General features: G+C 45.2%; 1 protein-coding gene across 2 annotated transcripts in view; it reads right to left on the reverse strand.

Annotated features, from left to right (window-relative positions):
• The window catches only part of RGS8 (regulator of G protein signaling 8), a 96,879-nt gene that overhangs the window by 48,286 nt on the left and 27,468 nt on the right, over window positions 1-21,125 (reverse strand). The window lies entirely within an intron of this gene.

Here is a 21,125-nt window from a genome sequence, read left to right on the forward strand (position 1 = left end):
AGAAAGAGGCTGACAGGGAAACAAATAAACAAACAGCAAAGCCAGAAAAGACCAGAGGAAGTGCAGCTGGGGAGACTCGACGAGCACAGCTAATGAAGGGAAAGAGATCTCAGATGAGGACCTTCTCCGGAGGGCAGGGAGGGGGATATAGGGGCCAAGAACTGCGACGGGTTTCCAGGAACCCGTCCTCCCGCTACAAGCCAGTTCCTTTCCTTCAGGCCGGCTTCCACACACCCTGACCAGCGCCGCCCCAGATGACCCCCAGGGGACAGCTGCTCTCGTTAGGACAGTGCCACTGTGATCGGTCATGATCACCAACCAGTTCACTGCAGCATCAGACATTGCCCCAATTCACAAAATCAGGTCAATTCAGCCAACAATCCTTGGCGCCGATTGTGCGTCATGGGGGTTGCAAACATGACTGAGACATCCTTGTCATGTCTCAGGTGATCCAGAGGAAAGAGAGCTTTAAGTAAGTGATGCTAACTCATAGATAAGGGGGCTAAGGACTTCAAAGGGTGACACAGAAACGCTGGAGCAGGGAGAGACCAAGTCCACCAGGTCCTCTCCCAGGAAGCCTCATCTGACCTGCATGTTGAAGGTGACCGGTGGATTTTGACCCATGGAGTTTAGTGAGAGGAGAATCCAAGACTGTGGAACAGCCTGGGCAAAGGCAAAGGGTCTAGAGGTGCCCCCAGTGGGTTGGGGAACAGTGAGCACTCTTTCAAGGGAGGCTGGAGTAGAAAGTAGAGTGTGATAGGAGGCCGCAGAGGAGGATGTAAATTAATGTGTGCATTGCAAACCGATAGTAAAAAAAAAAAAAAGAAAGAAAAAAGTTTAAACAAAGCAATGTTGGTCAAATCATTTGCATTATCAGATCCAGGTTTGAGGAGATGCTGAGTAGAGAAGGACTGGAGGAAAAAAGAATCTGCTGCCAAGGCAGGAGATGCAGTTTCCATCCCTTGGTCAGAAGGATCCCCTGGAGAAGGAAATGGCAACTGACTGAACTATTTCTGCCTGGAGAGTCCCATGGATAGAGGAGCTTGGTGGGCTATAGTCCACGGGGTGGCAAAGAGGTGGACACGACTGAGCAACTTAAAAACAACATCAACTAGGTGAAAGAGGATGGATAAATCAGAGATCAGCAGCAGTGCAACAACAGGCATTAGGCTAAGTGAAACAAGTCAGATGGAGAAGAATAAATACCATGTAATCTTATATGGAGCGGAGAAGGCAATGGCACCCCACTCCAGTACTCTTGCCTGGAAAATCCCATGGATGGAGGAGCCTGGTAGGCTGCAGTCCATGGGGTCGCTAAAAGTTGGACACGACTGAGTGACTTCACTTTCAAACTCATAGATACAGAGAATAGATTGGTGATTACCAGATGGGGGGTTGAGTGAAATGGGTGAAGGGAGTCAAAATGTACAAACTTCTAGATATAATATAAACAAGCCAGGGGATAGAATGTATACCATACACCATGGTGACAGTAGATTCATATTTTTAAAAATTTCATTGCAATATAATTGACATGTAACACTAGTTTCAAGCCTACAACATACTGATTCGATATTTGTTTGTATATCAAATGCACCGAGTCCACCGACTCGATGGACATGAGGTTGAGTAAGCTCTGGGAGCTAGTGATGGACAATGAAGCCTGTCTTCTGCATACAGTCCATGGGGTCACAAAGAGTCAGACACGACTGAGCAACCGAACTGAACTGACTGATGGTGACAATAGTTAATGATGCTGTGTTGTATATTTGAAACTTGCTAAGAGAATAAGCCTTAAAAATTCTACTCACAAGAAAAAAAATGTTATGACTATGTGTGGTGATAGATTTAAACTAGACTTACTGTGCTAATCCAGAGAAGGCAATGGCACCCCACTTCAGTACTCTTGCCTGGAAAATCCCATGGATGGAGGAGCCTGGTGGGCTGCAGTCCATGGGGTTTCGAAGAGTTGAACACAACTGAGAGACTTCACTTTCACTTTTCACTTTCATGCCTTGGAGAAGGAAATGGCAACCCACTCCAGTGTTCTTGCCTGGAGAATCCCAGGGATGGGGGAGCCTGGTGGGCTGCCGTCTATGGAGTCGCACAGAGTCAGACACGACTGCAGCGACTTAGCAGCAGCAGCAGCAGCTGTGCTCATCAACTCACAATTCATACGAATATCGAATCACTATGCTGTGCATCTGAAGCTGGTGTTACATGTCAATTACATTGCAATGAAATTTTTTAAAATATGGATCTATTTAGCAAAAAGATCGATAAAAGAGTTCATAACCTTCTCAAGATTTTTTTTCCTTCTGAATCTCAGATTTTGCATGATTGAATAGCAATTTATGAGAACAATGAATCACATTTGCATTCAAAATATAACCCTTTTCTCTTGGGTGTCCTTTCTGCAAAGTTCCAATAGCATCTCCAACCTGCGAGGGATTTCTTCTATGATTGTATTACACTGATTAATTTCTCTAGGTTATTTGATATAAATATATTTACTTTGGTTGTAAAAAATAAATTTATATGGAACACTGGAGACAGTGGGGTCCACGGCCCTGCCACACTGCCAAACGCTGAGGGAAGAAATGTTTGGGCACATCGAAGTATACACTAGGCAAATGAGTTGGGAAGATTTTGCTTAGAGGATGGAACAAATAGGATGCAATAGAGGTTTCGAACGTACTTGCAAACTGGGGCTTGCTCTTTCTTGCTACTTTGGATTCCTATGGTCTTCATGTGAAGAGCTTACTGGATGAATAGAAACATGTGATCCAGTCACTACTACTGGTCCAGTCAACAGCCAGTCAACTATCAGTCAGGTGAGGTCATAGTAGATAGTAGATAATCCATAGTAGATAATCCAGCCATCATCCAACCCACAGCTGACTTGATACATGAACAAGCCCAACCAAGGTTGACTAACCTGCACAAACCTGAAGGATTGCCCAGCCGACCCATGTAATTATGACCCAATAAAGGATTTTTGTTTTAAGCCATTTTGCTTTAGTTTTAGGATATTACGTTACACAGCAAAAGCTCACTCATACATCATGGAGTAGCCCAGATTTCAAACCCATTCTGGGTATTTCCAGCTCCTTTCCTTGCACATCAGCCAATTTTAATGTATCTACTATCCCAACTTCATTTCTAATATTAATGAATAAAACTGACATTGGCCACTAATGAAACCCAGGTTTTATGACAAAGGTGATTTGTGTTGGTCTCTTCTGAAACCTTCATCAACCATTTTTTTACCTCAGATCAGTTAATTTTTTTCTTGAATATAATAAGTATGTTAATTTACTCACCTATCATGACATAGTCCATTCCCTGAGCGTAGCTTTGGAAGTTAACTTCTTGCCAGCTATTCAATATTTTGTCCAAATGTCTAATTGTCTCACAGGGATTGCTTGCTCTTAGAGAGCAAGGAGGGGCTTCCCACGTGGCCCTAGTGATAAAGAACCCGCCTGCCAATGCAGGAGACATAAAGAGCGGTGGGTTCAATCCCTGAGTCGGGAAGATCCCCTGGAGGAGGGCATGGCAACCTACTCCAATATGCTTGCCTAGAGAATCCCTCAAAGGAACCCGGTGGGGTACAGTCCATAGGGTTGCAACGAGTCAGACATGACTGAGGTGACTTAGCACACTCGCACAGAGAGCAAGGAGTCATCCTTCTGTATCTTTTACACTTCCTAGTGTAGCCTTTAAGTGATTTCCAGACGGGTAAATCATGGTCCTGGTAAATTTATAAAATTCCCAGGCAGCAACCATAGGATCATCAATCTTTATTTTTCCAAAGAACATTAAAAGTGGTTATCTGCTATTACCATTATTTTAAAAAATAATCTTACTGCCAAAAAAGTATGAAGGACATCATCTTAGAATGAAGGATTCTTCCCATGAAAGCCCAATTGGAAACTTTTAATCCACTTTTAGGTACTTAGAAACTGATATAAAGAAATATATACACACATACACATGTATACACACAAGTACACACGCATGCATACACACACTGGATTATTAGTTTTTTCTCTCATTTTTTGTGGTGAGTGATAACCGTACCTTTGACTGGATACAGTCAAAGATGGATTGGGCTTTCCAAGTGGTAAAGAATCTGCCTGCCAATGCAGGAGATGCATGAGACACAGGTTCAATCCCTTGGTTGGGAAGATCCCCTGGATGAGGAAATGGCAAACTGTTCTAGTATTCTTGCCTGAAAAATTCCATGGACAGAGGAGCCTGGCATGCTACAGTCCATGAGGTCACAAGAGTTGGACACAACTGAGCAACTGAACACACATGCATGCATAAATGGGTTGTATTTGAAACCTACAGATGGGCTGCATCATTGCAACATGAAACAAAGAGTAGAATAATAAAAGGCCATAATCAGAGAAGGTGTTTGACAAGAACACCTAGGAGCTACCTCAGCATTCATTGTTGTTGTTGTTGTTGTTCAGTCACTCAGTCGTGTCTGACTCTTTGAGACCCCATGGACTGCAGCACACCAGGCTTCCCTGTTCTTCGCCATCTCCCAGAGTTTGCTCAAACTCATGTCCATTGAGTCGGTGATGCCATCCAACCGTCTCATCCTCTGTCATCTCCTTCTCTTCCTGCCTTCAATCCTTCTATCTTTTCCAGCATCAGGGTCTTTTCCAAAGAGTCGGCTCTTTAAACCAGGTGGCCAAAGTACTGGAGCTTCAGCGTTAGCGTCAGTCCCTCCAATGAATATTCAAGGACTGATTTCCTTTAGGATTGACTTGATCTCCTTGCTGTCCAAGGGACTCTCAAGAGTCTTCTCCAACACCACAGTTCAAAAGCATCAAGTCTTCAGCATCCATTATCTTTGCTAAAGGGATTAGTCCTTTTCCATATTCACTCTGGAAACCTGCCCAGGAGCAGGTCCCAACCCCTCCCATCACTGCAGTAGATCCCAGTGAGATACATTTGCAACATCACAAAAATAAACATGCAATAACTAGCCACAATTCACATTTTACAGACCACTTTGAAGGCAAATAAACTTTCCTACATTTCATTTCACTCAGCACTGTGCAGCTCTTGGAGCTCAGGAATCCTATCTGAATTTTGAGCAACTGCAAAACTACCTACAATCATTCTTGAACAGCCATTTAAGACAGCATTTGTTACATCCCAGACTAATATCTGACATGAGTATCCTGGGACCCAAATATGGTCCATAGGCTTTGCAGAAGTCAAAGAAAGAATAAGAGAGTTCTAGCCTGAACAGAGGGGCTTCCCCTGTAGCTCGGTGGTAAGGAATCCACCTGCCAGTACAGGAGATGCAGGTTCAATTCCTGGGTTGGGAAGATCCCCTGGAGAAGGAAATGGCAACCCACTCCAGTATTCTTCCCTGGGAAATCCCATGGGCAGAGGAGCCTGGAGGGCTCCTCCCATGTAATTATTATTACAAATAATTAGACATGACTGAGCAACAAAACAACAGCTTGAATAGAAGAGACATTTCAGTCCACACTCAGCCCTTTTGGAGGTAAATATCAGAACCCATTACAGGTTGATGTACATAAGCACATGCTTAAGATGAATGTTTAGTAAATTGTTTACATACATAACGTGGTAGATATAGAATTTCAAAACTTATAGGATCGTGCCCATATATCTGCCCACTTATGAGCATGTACACCCATTCAGTTCAGTTCAGTCGCTCAGTCGTGTCCGACTCTTCTCGACCCCATGAATCGCAGCACACCAGGCCTCCCTGTCCATCACCAACTCCCGGAGTTCACTCAGACTCACTTCCATTGAGTCAGTGATGCCATCCAGCCATCTCATCCTCTGTCTTCCCCTTCTCTTCCTGCCCCCAATCCCTCCCAGCATCAGAGTCTTTTCCAATGAGTCAACTCTTCGCCTGAGATGACCATATATGGTGCTTAATATAAAATCCATTGAAAGGATGAATGAAAGAACAAGTGAAATTTCTACTAGAAAGAGGATTTACTTATTAATTTAATCAATTTTTATTTATTTAGCACTTGCTAGGATCAGGCATTATGCTAAGGATACCAATGTTAGGCATACTTCTATAAACAAAGCAATCTTGGTTGCTTGTCTTGGGTTTCATTCTCCCTACTCTGCCTCTGTCCCTGTATCAAAACTTATCTAATTTAAGCATCTACCTGCTGTTTATGAAGTTAAGTCATATATATTGCAAGGCCGTTCTCAACAATGACCCTCTGAGCCCATCTTTTGTTTTTGATCAGCTGTTGCTCCAAACCTAGTGTCTGTTACTCTAAGTACCCTTAGGTCTGATGCCCTAATTTCAATCCTGTATTTGGTCTTTGTCATCAGTTAGTTACTGCTGTGTAACAAGCCACTCAATATCTTAGCAACTTAAAATAATCACCATTGGTTATTGATTATGGATCTCTGAGTCATCTGGCTGGTTCTGATGATTTGGGCCAGACTTGGCTGATCTTGGTTAGGCTGGCGCATGAATCCAAAGTCAACTGGTGGGTCAGCAGGGCCTGGTTGGTCTAGGATGGTCTCACCAGCATGCCTGGCACTTGAAGGTCTATTGGCTGTGGTGAAGGACACATGTTGCTCATCAACCAGGTGGCTATCCAAGCTTTTCTTGGCAGAGGTAAGGTCCCAAGGAAAAGACCAGAAGTGCAAAGACCTCCTGAAGCCCAAGCTTGGCACTGGTACAACCTTACTCTGCCATACTTTATTTGCCAAACCAAGAGTCCTAAGGCCAGAAGAGACTCAAGACTATAAACAGACACCACATTTGATGAGAAGGGCTGCAAAGTCACATCGTAAAGGCAAGAGTATAGGGAAAGGCTAAGGAATGGGGCTGTTTTATGACAAATCTACCACATTCTTGGTATTTGAATTTATTTCTGGAATTTGAATCTTTGCTTTCCCTGATCTCAAACCTGGCTCACCTCTCTGAGGTTTTCATCTCTTCTGCCTCAGATCAGACTCTCCACTTAACTTCCAGCTCATTAGGAAGGCAACCCCTGAAGCCAGCCCCTTCTTAACAAGAGAGAAACTCAGACCCCTTCCATGAGTCAGTTCTCTTATTCTTAAGTAATCCTCCTCTTGTCATGAAAAAAAAAAAGAAAGAAAAAACCCTTAAGCTATTGCTAAAAATAGATATCTGAACCAGGCTGAACTCCAGCTGAAAACTGTAATCAAAATTCTGATACCCAGAGAGGGCAGACCACGTAAGAAGAACCTTTACAAAATGCTACCTTAACAAGGTTTATTCCTTGTTGAACAATAAAAATAAAATACTCTATTTTCTCAATTCTAAAACCCATTCTTGCTCACATTTTAACATGTCTGTAGCTAAGATGTCTTACAATCAGCAAGTATGTCTAATGTGCTAAGACTGGTAACCCCCCACTCCCACCAATGCCCCTCAAAAAATAGATATATTGAAACATGATTCCTTTTTCAATTGATGGATGAAGCCTTGTAACTGAGAAAGCGTTGCTGTGGGTCACCACCTTGTTTATGAAAATGATCCAAATGAAATCATAGAAAAGTAAGGCCTGAGAACTGGTAGGGTTTCCAAAAAGTTCAGCGTGCTATTGTCTCTAATTAAGGGAATTAGAGGTACTACTGAAAAGGATGACACAAATTAACCAATTGTTTTTCTCACTTGACATTTGCTAGAATGACTAATGATCACTGAAAGTGATGGATTTGAGTTCCCTGTCTCTCCTTTGCCCTGCCACCCTCTGGAACAGGGGCTGCTGGACAACAGAGAGGAGAAAAATATAAAATCACGGAGAAGAAGCCAAACCCATGAAAATCTACAAATGGGTGGATAGCCTTTGAATAAGGAGCTGCATCATCTGCTCATTACATGGTTTGTTTCTTTGTTTTCTGTTTGTTTGTTTAACTGTGTTTGTTATAGGAGTTAAGAGGGCAGACTCTGGAGCCAGACTGCTTTGGTTTGCATCCCAGCTCCACCAATTAAAAGCTGTGTGAGTTTAGGCAGGTGACTTAACCCTACTGTGCCTAAGTTGTTTTTGTTTTTAAATATTTATTTGGCTGTGCTGGGTCTTGCAGCATGCAGCATTGTTGCAGCATGAGAAGACTTAGTCGTGGCATGCAGCATCTAGTTCCCTGACCAGGAATCGAACCTGGGCCCCCTGTATCGAGAGAACGGAGTCCTAGCCACTGGACAGCCAGAGAAGTCCCTGTGCCTCAGTTTTTATATCTATAAAACAGCTCTCACAAGTGGTTACACTTGCAGTAATGCCTGCCAGACATAAATGCTTAATAAAGTGATTATTATTATTACAATCTCCTTGAATTTTCCTGGAAGAGCAAATGATCCCTTCTCTCTGGAAAGCCAAAAAATATTTCCATAAAGTCCTAGAAGAAACCTAAGTCCTCCCTGATGTGTAATTATTTTCCCCCTAAAATTAAAGCCATATATACCTTTCCCCAAGATATCTCCTTTTTGTAGATGTAAAGAATCAGCAGTATTATTAGGTGAGGGTGAATCTGCTAACTGAGCAGACTCTTTTTCCAGTGTTCAAAGTTGCACCGGTTCTGAAAAAGAAAAGGACAGAGTCGTCCCAGCACTTGCCAGAGGGAAAGCGAAAAACCTTTTACAAAACAAGGCTAGATCCCTGCCATGCGGCTGTGTCCACAGAAACTCCCATACAGATCCCTGTGGGAGGCCCTTCTCCCTGCACTGCCACTTCCCAAAGCCAGATTCCTCGCTTCGAGGACCCTGAGAATCGAAAGGGGATTCACAGAACCTGGGGATGGGGACGCAGGGAAAGTCCCCGGAGTGGCCTGCAGACTTGGGGCCTTCCTGGCAGCACAGATATCTCTATTCCGAGAGCCAAGAGGTCTGGAATCTAGAGAAATGAATCCCTTGAGGACTATAATGAATGCCGTGCTCCAGCAGAGTCGGCTCGGTTCAGCAGCTTGATTAATGACACGTGAGAGGACTCGAGGCAAATGTAATGGGAGAGCAAACCTTTGCAGGGTGCCTGCCCTGGATAAGATCCGGCGCCTCACACCCACCGAGGAAACCGCAGAGGGGCTTAGGAGAAACTCCTCCTGGAGCTGTGGGCCAAGGGGAAGGATGTGCCCTGGTCTGAGCTTCTGAGCCCTGAGTGCCTGCATGCCCTGAGAGCCAGCCAAGAGGAGGAAGGCCTCCATCTGCTCCTACCCAAGTCTCCGCTCCAGCGAGGGGGTCCCTCAGCTGCCAGGCTGGTCCTGCCCGCCTATTGGCTGACACATTTTTCAAAGCTGTTCTCAAAGGCTTTGATGAACCGGCTGTTGCTGGGCAGCAGCTGAAGTCATTTGCCCTGGAAAATGGAAGGAAGCAGGTGTAACCGCTCACCCCAACCCGACCCTCAAAAACACCCTCCCCACACACACTCTACAAATCATCGCGTCACTTTGTCCCTGTGTATTTTAATAAGCACACTAATCTCTGACCCCTTAGCATTTCTGCCCTAAAATGTAACCAAGAGCATCACTCTTCGGCTTCCCCTTTGAGAGAAAGAGGTGCCAGTCCCGGGCAATATTCTAGCCAAGACCCGAGGTCCCTCTTCAGGTGACGTCTGCCTACAGAAGATGCAAGATGCCTCTCTCACCCTCTAAGTTCCGTGTGTGTATGTACGTTTGGTCACTCAGTCATGTCCAGCTCCTTAGAACCACATGAACTGTAGCCCACCAGGCTCCTCTGTCCATGGGATTCTCCAAGCAAGCATACTGGAGTGGGCAGCCATTCCTTTTTCCAGGGGATCTTCCCGACCCAGGGGTCAAACCCATGTCTTCTTCATTGGAGGCAGATTCTTTACCATCTGAGCCACCAGCCTCCATAAAACAGCAGCATTCCTGGATCCAGAAGTGTCTCAGGAAGACTGAATACTTTTTATTCGATTTCTCATTTTATCAAGTACGAAAAAACTGAAATAGCACTTCACCTAAAAATTAATGAAATCTCTAATTTTTGTTAACTGATGTAATTTTGTGTTTGAAAGTACTTTGAATTGAAATTTTATCACTTGAAAGGGCTCTTTTCCACTCATCTTCTTTGATCACCACAACAATCCAGTAAGTTAAGCAAATAACTTTGAGGAAATTGAGACATCAGAAGAAAACGAAATTATCTAAGAATTTATTGTGAGTAATACAGCAGAGCTGGGATTCATATTCAAGTTTTCCCTGTCCCAGTCAAATATTCTTTCCAATCCTCCCCATTCTAATAAACAAATTAATAAATATTGTGAATATCAGAAATTTGTCATGTACATGTACTCAATTTTCCTGAAAATCTATTAAATATATCCCACATGACTTTCAGGCCTCTTCTTCCCCCTATCTGTTGCTCTAACCCAAATAAGATGACAAATAAGTTTGACATTAGAGGCATAGAGTAGAAGAGTGGGAGTTCGAGCTGATTGACAAAAACAAACATTGGGTGTCTTTGAGCAGAATTATGTTGTCTTTGAGCTGTTATGTTATAATATTATAACAGCTGCATTTAGAAAACTTCACCCAGGTGTCAGAAGAAAAGGCAGATTTGAGTTATCACTTCTCTCGGGCCATCTTCCAATCTTCCCTTGCGACAACTGCAACTTTTTGCCCCTCTGGGTGTACCATAAAAGAGGTTCCTGCAACGCTTACATGGGAGGGAGTGACTGCTCCTCAGAGGAGCTAAGATTACAGGGTTGACCTCAAGAATACTCTTAGAAGCATTCCTCCTGTCTAGCAGCCTGGAAAATTGAATGTTACTTACAAAGGATCTTGACTTCCAGCTGAGGAGGGGGTAAAGTCTGGGTAAAATCAGAAAGCAGGACCCTCTTTCTAAAGAGGCAAAGGCAGAGGTCTCCCCTTCAGAGTCCAGTCAACCTTTGAGCTGAAACCCTTGAGCTGTCTCTGTCCTTACATCCTTCCTGATCACTGCTGGTTTTTCCGCTTTTAAAGCTTTTGCCTTATATTTCATGTACTTGTTAGCAAAGGGACCAACCAGCTAACCTGGGAGAGAGTTAAAAGTCCAATCCTAAGTAAAATATTTACATTATCTGTGTCTTCCTATATAAATAAATGTTACAGTTTTCTAGTGACTTCCTAAAGAAATTCAACTCTTCAGCTTTGTTACCTAACCCCTTTGATAATCATGATAGGAATTTCAGACCAGGTTAAAGGAATGGATCAATGGGAGATGACCCAATACTTTGAAGGAGATTAAAAACTTTTGTCCCTTGATTTACACCAAATAGACAGCCAGCTAACATTAGAGCACAGTCCACTAAGCGCAAGTCCATGGCCAGTAAGTTACCTGTGCTAAATGGGAGTGCACCGGGTCATCGGAATGTGCAGGTCCAGGACAAAGGGCAGGAGCACTTGTTTCCAGCAAGTTCATCCATGCACTCACCTGTTCATTCATTCATTGTCAGTACCTGTCAAGTGCCATGCCCTCTGCAAGGCTGGACAAGATAGAGGGGTTCTGAATGGTCCAGACTGAGTCTCCAATTCCCAGTCAGAGCCCTGACCTTGCCCTCCAGGCTTCAACCTCTGCAGAGCATCCTCTGAAGGGGGAGGGGCACTTTGTCCTACAACCCAAATTTCTGTGAGAGATGCTTGGGTGGTAGCAAAGGCATAAACCAGAACTGCTCCCTGGAGGCTGGCGAAGTTTTATCGTCCCCAGAGGAGATGACACTAGTCTAGTGTCATAACAAACTGCTCTGGTCTCACAAACCCTACCTGCCAACCACTCCCCACGCCCCAACCCTGAGAGAACCCGACAAGACAGAAAACAGAATTAGGGCTTGTGGAGGGGAAGACGAAACATAAATTGGCATAGACTTCAGCTAAGAAAAATGCTATCCCTTTCATTTTTGTGTCTTTTGACTCCACACAACTCCAGGGTTTTTCTAACTTTATTTTCTCCTGATCCATGATCACAGCATCCTCCACCTTCCCACTCTGTCCTGAAGTGGAAATACAGAACCAATATCAGCTCTAACCTGATTATCTGTAAAAATTGGGCCAGCGCAGGGTCAGGGATAATAAACGCAGGCAATTTGGAAAAACCATTTAAATTTGCCTTTGGCCTACATTTGTTTGTGTGTGTGCACTTTGCAGTAGATTTACCTTCCTAATTACGTTTTGTTTGCATTTCCTCAGCACACATTGACTGGGAAGTCAGGGCGGGGTTCAGAGAGTGGGCCAAGTGTTGAGAAAAGCAGGCTTGAGATTAAAATTTGTAGGAGTTAAGCCACAAACTGCATCATTCATTTAACAAATATTTATTGAGCAGCAACAAACGGTGGCACACAGCTCTTGGTTTTGCAGGAGTTAGAAAGAAAGTGTGAGAAACACGGTCTGCCTTAAAGAAGCTTGCCATCTTCTCAGGAAGGGTATATGCACATTTGGTGTTCATACAATTGAGATTTCACCGCAGCTTTAAATATGAGCCTAAATAGCACTGATTTTAACCCAAATTATCAGCAGACCCTAAATGGCTTTTGATCTAATGAGACTCAGATAAATAGGGATTCCTCCAGGAACTATACTATAATTTTCTTTGTTTCTCTGATTGCATAAAACACACATTTTTCAGCCTGTAGAAGACAGCAGAGGAATCACTTCCCAGGGTACACGGGCGCTCACAATAATGGGTTGAAGAGGTTTCCCCTTGAGACGGCGTGTCTGAATTTACTGATGAGTTAATCACTGAGGAAGCAAACATTCGATGTGTCACATGTCCTCAGTTCTGGTGCTTCCTGGCAGGCCCATCACAGTCACAGCCTTGCTTCTGGTTCACATTCCTAGGCCTGAAATCTGTGACACTGTCCCTCAAAGGACAGGCATGCGTGCTCATTCACTAAGTCATGTCTGAGTCTTAGCGACCCTATGGACTGTAGCCCAACAGGCCCCTCTGTCTAGGGGAATTTCCAGGCAAAAATACTGGAATGAGTTGCCATTTCCTTCTCCAGGGCATCTTCCTGACCCAGGGATCAAACCTGCATCTCCCACATTGGCCAGCAGGTTCTTTACCGCCGAGATACCTGAGAAACCTTCAGTGGGCAGGAGCCTTCCCCAACTCAGTCATCCAGGGAAGAAAAGTGTGCCGACGTGGGGAAAGCAGTGAGGGGCAGGAGCCATGGTGGACGCACGCGCAAAGCGGGACAAAACTGTGACTCCATAACACTAGCCCTCCACCCAGATTCTCCTAGGAAAACATATTCCTTTCTACCCGCTTGCTGCTGTTTCCATGATGGCCAGAGGAACTGGTAACGTGATTGTGTGTGCATGTCACTTGCTGGGTGGGAATCCCAGACCCATCCTCGCTGCCCCCACTCCTGGGAAAGCACCCTGGCTGTCCGTGGTCTGTTGTGGGAGAGACGGCAGCCCCCTGTTAGGGATGAGCGAGGGACTCTCAGAAGGCACCTCTTCCCAGGCTTACCCGGACATGATCAGCAGCAAGGTCCGAGGCACCTAGCACAGAGGCTCACTTGTACACGTGCCAGCCAGGTGCCTCCTCACTGCAGGTGACCTAGGAAACCACTGAGCTCGGTTCAGAGGTCAAACAACATCTTTTACACGTAGTGGAAGTAAGGGTTGTTATGTGAAACGACATATATATTAGGTATATTCGTACTTTGTATCACAATTAAAAAAAAAAAAGTCTACTTTAGGACATTCTGCATTTATGTGGATAGACTTGAAGCCAAAGCCTTAGAAATTATCCCCTAGTATTCATGGAATAAATACTAAGGTAAGAGTCAATGTTTGCATCGTAAACAAGCAAGTGACAATATAAATAAAAGGACCAGAGATATAGAGAGTGAAGTCTCTTCTAAAAAAGGTCGTATCTAGGAGGACTGGCAAACCCTTCTAGTTCCTGCGTGAGTTTCCCAGAAATGCCTCTTGTAAAGCATCACTTAGCAAGGGAAAAGCAGACACCTGCTTTATAGCTTCTCCTATAACTGAAGAGTTTTGGGAGCGAGGGAGGGAGAGAGGACAGGAGATTCAGTGCCCCAGGGTCCCTGAGAAACTTTTCAAAAGTACATCTTATAAAGACTCTGATTCCTCTTTATAACTGGTGCTAACCAATGCCACCTGCTAAGCTGAGCAGGTGGAGATTTGAACACCAAGATCGAGCAGGTAATTAACCACCTAGGTAGGAAAACCTGATATCCCCAGAAATGCCTTCTCTACTCTTAAAATTAATGTGGGAGTATTTTATTTCCAAAGCCAAATTCCCCTGCAGAGGTAACACTTTAGACTGTCTGTCATTTACATCTCAGTGAGAATTTGTTTCAGATCCCATTCTAAAACTAAGTATTGGTAAGAACAAGAAAAGAACATGACAACCCCACATGGCTTGGAGCATGGATCCCCAGTCCTTCTGGCACCAGGGATGGGTTTCATGGAAGACAATTTTTCCATGGACCGGGGCGAGGGGTGGGGGGTCACTGGGGGTTGATTCAAGCACATTAAATTTACTGAGCACTTTATTTCTGTCGTTTGTGTGTTTTCACTCCAGCCTCTTCCCTAAACAATGCAACCTGACTGCAGAGTTTCTGCCCACACCACCTCCCAGGAGGTGGTGGAAAGGAAACCCTGGCCTGGGCCCCACAGTGTCCTACAAGGAGAGGCATGCAGGAGAGACTGACGTGTCAGCTGTCAGCCCTGAGCCAAAGAGCTGCCGTCTCCACGGAGGCGTGCCTGGGCTCCCCCACCCTGGGATGAAATCAGGGTTCAGACAAGGGCCTTGAAGCCATCCATGGACTGACAGCATAATGCCCATGACTTTCACAGTATGTGTCTTTCAGCTGCAGAAATAAGGGCAGGGTAATTTTAGCTCCACATGTGTTAGCACAACTCCATCTCTCCTACCACCAGACTGGCTCCAGACAGAGACCCGTTGTGTTCTTCTGCATCAGGGCACTCAGACGCTGAAGAATCACAGACTGGGGACTTCCCTGGTGGTCCAGTGGCTCAAACTCCATGTTCCCAGTGCTGGGGGCCCAGGTTCGATCCTTGGTCAGGGAACTAGACCCCACCTGCCACATCAAAGATCAAAGATCCCACCTGCTGTAACTAAGACCTGGCACAGCCAAATAAATATTAAAAAGAAAAGAAAGAACCACAGACTGCCAACTCTGGGGAGTCAACTGGGGCTCAGGCAGAGAACAAGGCTCATGGCCACCAGCGGTTCTCAGCCCACAGCCCAGAGCTGCATGTCCTGAAGTGACGACCTCTGAACATCCAAGGGGACACGGTGCTTCCAGCATCTGCTGGCTGACGCACAGCTCCCCTAAAAGCAGCTCTCTGCAAACAGAGCACAGTGGAAAGAGGACTCCCCTGTGCGGAACACTCGGCCGGCCAGCATCCTGTGACCCAGAAAGGAAGAGTGACCTAACCGCCCTCCTTCTCATCTTTCTTTCTTTGGTTTGAGAGGCTCTTCTTTTTCCTGATTTTCTTCCTACTTCTGCACATGTGCTTTTATGTATAAGTTGGGGGTTTTTTTTTTTATTCCTTATAGGATATTGTCTACTCTCACTTTCCTAATTTTATGGATCTTATGTTTTAGTGGAAAAACCTAGGATCTCATCATTGCCACTTGAACCAATTTTGCCCTCCTCAGCTGTTCTCTCTTTGCTCACCAAAGACCAGGCTCGAGTGCTTAGTGAAGGAAAAGATTCAAGAATCTGAACTATGAATATGTACAAGTGCACCTGCACACACACACACACACACACACACACATGCACACCCTTGCCACTGGGGTCAGAATGTACACCTGGCTCAAACCCATCTGAGCCAGTTGAAGACAAAGACCTTTCCTCTCTCTAATTACAGTCTCCACATCTAGGTGGCACCTCACATCTGATCGCCTTTAGGATCCAAGGACTGCATTTCCTTCGCTCCTGGTGAACGGCAAGTTACTCCAAAGGGCCAAAGACTGTATGACATACCATGGGATGACCAGGCTTTGGCCCTGGATAATACTCACTGGCCTTCCCCTGTCTACTTGGGACAAGCTACCTATTCCCTGACTTTAAGAAAAAGATACTGAGTTGCAAAGTATTGTCAAGTTAATTCTTATTTTTTCAAATCTCACCCCTGCCCCTTAATTGCTCTGTGAGCTCAAGCAACTTCCACATTTCTTTGCCTCAGTTTTCTCCTCTTTAAAATAGAGATAACAAAAATTATGTGTCCCTTAGTGGTCATGGTGTCCAATCAGCATGAAACACCTACAGCAACAGACTCCAACTCTGGACAGCTTGTCCAACAAGATTGCACACAGAGTGAAGGGAAAAAACTGGATACTGAGGTCCAGGAAATGGCAACCCACTCCAGTGTTCTTGCCTGGAGAATCCCATGGACAGAGGAGCCTGGTGGGCTACAGTCCATGGGGTCGCAAAGAGTTGGACACGACAGCGGCTTCACTTGAGGTCCTAGAAAAGGCTGGGAAACACCAAGATTCCAGGTTACAGAAACGAACACTGTCCTTAGGGCAGCCCTGTTGGGATTCATCAGCTCCATTCCCTGTTCCCACCTTGTTTCACTCAACTCAGGTTTTGTATTTGCAAGAGAAAGAGCTTGATAGGTCCAGGACAGATCACACACCTGTCTTTGTTAATGGTGGAGGACACAGAAATTACATGTGTGGTATAAAGCCTAAAATTAAGACCCAGGGATTTCCCCTGGCAATCCAGTGGTTAAGACTCCATTCTTCTAATGCAGGGGTCACAGACTTGATCCCTGGTCAGGAAACTAAGATCCCATATGCCATGCAGTGCAGCAAAAAAAAAAGAAAAGAAATTAAAATTATGACCCAATATTATATGTGCCTTGACATCTGGGGAAAATTGGAGGGCTTTGACTGATCTAACCACAATTCTCCTCCCTTTCTGCTCCTGCAAATCGGGCCCCCTAGCCAAATGATTTTTCAGGCAAAGATGGGCACAATAAAGGACAGAAATGGTATGGACCTAACAGAAGCAGAAGATATTAAGAAGAGGTGGCAAGAATACACAGAAGAACTATACAAAAAAGATCTTCATGACCCAGATAATCACAATGGTGTGATCACTCACCTAGAGCCAGACATCCTGGAATGTGAAGTCAAGTGGGCCTTAGGAAGCATCACTACGAACAAAGCTAGTGGAGGCGATGGAATTCCAGTTGAGCTATTTCAAATCCTAAAAGATGATTCTGTGCAAGTGCCGCAATCAACATGCCAGCAAATTTGGAAAAAGCAGCAGTGGCCACAGGACTGGAAAAGGCCAGTTTTTGTTCTAATCCTAAAGAAGCGTAATGCCAAAGAATACTCAAACTACCACACAATTGCACTCATCTCACATGCTAGCAAAGCAATGCTCAAAATTCTCCAAGAGAGGCTTCAATGGTATGTGAATCCTGAACTTCCAGATGTTCAAACTGGTTTTAGAAAAGGCAGAGGAAGCAGAGATCAAATTGCCAACATCTGTTGGATCATTTAGAAAGCGAGAGAGTTCAAAAAAAACCATTTACTTCTGCTTTATTGACTATGCCAAAGCCTTTGACTGTGTGGATCACAACAAACTGTGGAGAATTCTTCAAGAGATAGGAATACCAGACCACCTGACCTGCCACCTGAGAAATCTGTATGCAGGTCAGGAAGCAACAGTTAGAACTGGACATAGAAAAACAGACTGATTCCAAATCAGGAAAGGAGTACATCAAGGCTGTATATTGTCACCCTGCTTATTTAACTTATATGCAGAGTACATCATATGAAATGCCGGGCTGAATGACGCACAAGCTGGGATCAAGATTGCTGGGAGAAATATCAATAACCTCAGATATGCAGATGACACCACCCTTATGGCAGAAAGTGAAGAGGAACTAAAGAGCCTCTTGATGAAAGTGAAAGAGGAGAATGAAAAAGCTGGCTTAAAACTCAACATTCAGAAAACTAAGACCATGGCCTCTGGTCCCATCACTCCATGGCAAATTCTGGTCCCATCACTCCATGGCAAATAGATGGAGAAACAATGGAAACAGTGACAGATTTTATTTTCTTGGACTCCAAAATCACTGCAGATGGTGACTGCAGCCATGAAATTAAAAGATGCTTGCTTCTTGGAAGGAAAGCTATGACCAACCTAGACAAGCATATTAAAAAGCAGAGACATTACTTTGCCAACAAAGGTCTGTCTAGTCAAAGCTATGGTTTTTCCGATAATCATGTATGGATGTGAGAGTTGGACTATAAAGAAAGCTGAGCACTGAAGAATTGATTCTTTTGAACTGTGGTGTTGGAGAAGACTCTTGAGAGTCCCTTGGACTACAAGGAGATCCAACCAGTCCATCCTAAAGGAAATTAGTCCTGAATATTCATTGGAAGGACTGACGCTGAAGCTGAAGCTCCAATCTTTTGGCCACCTGATACGAAGAACTGACTCATTGGAAAAGACCCTGATGCTGGGAAAGATTGAAGGCAGGAGGAGAAGAGGATGACAGAGTATGAAATGGTTGGATGGCATCACTGACTTGATGGTCATGAGTTTGAGCAAGCTCTGGGAGTTGGTGATGGACAGAGAAGCCTGGTGTGCTTCAGTCCACGGGGTCGCAAAGAGTCGGACACAACTGAGCGACTGAACTGAACTGAACTGATCCAAATGACTGACCCTCCTTATCAAACAAACCAAGTGCAATTCCTGCCTATCCCTGAGTTGCTGATTTCAGTTCCCTGCCAGCTCATGGAATTATTCAAACAACCCGATCACGTCCTCACATGGGAATCAGCGGGTACCTCATCCTCTTGATACTATAAAGTGTTTCTCCCACAGCCCCTGCTGGATCAGTCTCTTCCTGTGTGCAGCCCCTGTGTGACTCTGTGTGGCCTGTGCTGTCTTCCTCTCCCAGCCTGTGAGTCCACGTCACTAATAAACTATCAGTCTCTCCTGTGTGGTGTCAGGCATCCTGTGTCCAGCCACCCCCATAATCCTGTGGAGGGAATCCCTGCTTCACCAATGGAGTGAAGAGGAGCCCCCTTGAGTACCTGTTCCAGGAGCTGGGTAGGTCCCAAGAGGAAAATCAAAAGCTGTAACCAGAGACCAGGAGGAATGCAGGTCCAGCAAGAACAACAGGTGCCCAGTACATCATGAAAAGTGCTTAACACAGGGCTCGAAAACCAGAAAATGGTTCCAAAAATGTAGGCAGTGGTAACATTATTCCCACATTGTCCGGAAATCCACAAAGTCTCTGAAAATAAACCTCCCATTATAGCGTTTTTCCACGTTTATAGAGTACTCTCTGCCTCTCCTCTCCAGACCCATCACTTCACGTCAGTACAGAGCATCAGGCATCAAAAAGCCAAAGGCAGGACTTCCCTGGTGGTCCAGGCCCTAAGACTCTGAGATCCCAGCACAGAGGGACTGGGTTTGATCCCTGGTCAGGGAACTAGATCCAGCATGCCGCAGCTAAGACCCAGCACAGCCAAGATAAACATAAAAAAAAAAAAAAAAAAAGCCAGAGGCATCATTAGAACAACCACAGCTGTGGGTCCCAAAGCGTGAAGTACAAAGACACTGGCAGCCACCCCCGTGTATGGGACTCCTGAGTTGAGCAGACAGATGAGGCAGTAGCGCATCACACAAGCACCTTGCTCTGCAAGTAACATCACTGCATCAGCCTGGAAAGGAACAGGTGATGAACCAATGCCCCCTGCACAGAGCCACGCCCCTGATCATTCACCTCCTCCAGGTAAGAGGAACGTGATTAAAAACACTACATTTGGTGAGCACTGGCCTTCACGGAGAAGGCAATGGCACCCCACTCCAGTACTCTTGCCTGGAAAATCCCATGGATGGAGGAGCCTGCTGGGCTGCAGTGCGTGGGGTCGCAAAGAGTCAGACATGACTGAGCGACTTCACTTTCACTTTGACTTTTCACTTTCATGCATTGGAGAAGGAAATGGCAACCCACTCCAGTGTTCTTGCCTGGAGAATCCCAGGGACGGGGAGCCTGGTGGGCTGCCGTCTATGGGGTCGCACAGAGTCGGACACGACTGAAGCGACTTAGCAGCAGCAGCAGCAGCAGGCCTTCTGAGCAGAATGTGTAGCTAGTGCCTGCTGGTTTATCCCAATCACAAACGCCACAGAGCCCCCGACCCAAACATCAACCTGTTGCCTATCGTTCTGCCACCAAAATGTCATTCTTCCAGTTTCTGAGAGTCTTTTTCAAAATAACACAGGTCCCACCTTTTTAGCAAATACCTTACATCTGCAGTCGTTTGCTCTCCTTACGCTGAGAAATGAAATAGGACACAGGCTGGGTACCTGACTGGAAGCAGAACACCCGACTAGGACAAGACCCAGGAGGGAGGAAAGGAGGGCTGAGCAGTGGCCGGGGACACACACCAGTGAAAATATCAAGACAGCTACTCAGGGACCAGGGTCAGCCAGCACTGACCCCACCTCGAGCTCTGGGACCATCCAGCTAAGTGATGCTGCAGCCTGGCTTCACCCTAATCTCTGTGCCAAGCACTTGGCTTCTGCCTCAACAGTCAGGGGTATACTGGCCCCGTCAGTCAGTCAGTTCAGTTCAGTCGCTCAGTCGTGTCCGACTCTTTGCAACCCCATGAATCGCAGCACGCTAGGCCTCCCTGTCCATCAGCAACTCCCGGAGTTCACTCAGACTCACATCCATTGAGTATGTTGGCTAAATTCCCAAAATCCCCAGATGCTGCCAGGACCTGGGATCTCAGCTCTCTGAGCATCAGAATCCTAACGTGGGCTTTTCACCATGCCAATGCCTATTCTCCTCCTTTGCTTCCCCCCATCCCAGAGATTTTCAACCGTGTTAGGTTTAGAAATCAAAATTCTTGAGTAGCTGAAAGCACAACTCTCTGCTGTTTAAGAGCAGTAAGGATAATAATTAAATGCTTATTCAATGCCAGGCACTTTATAAATATTATATTCTTATCTCCTATAATAATCCTCAAGGTGGGCTTTGTTACTCCCACTAAACAGACGAGTCTGGCATGTTAAGGGACTTGTCCAAGGTCACACAAATAGTCAATGAAAGAGCTGGAACTCAAATCTAATTGCAAAGCCTCAAATACATTCATTGCCTCTTGAAAA

Source organism: Bos javanicus, chromosome 16 (genome assembly GCF_032452875.1).
Source record: "Bos javanicus breed banteng chromosome 16, ARS-OSU_banteng_1.0, whole genome shotgun sequence".
Classification (NCBI taxonomy): domain Eukaryota; kingdom Metazoa; phylum Chordata; class Mammalia; order Artiodactyla; family Bovidae; genus Bos; species Bos javanicus.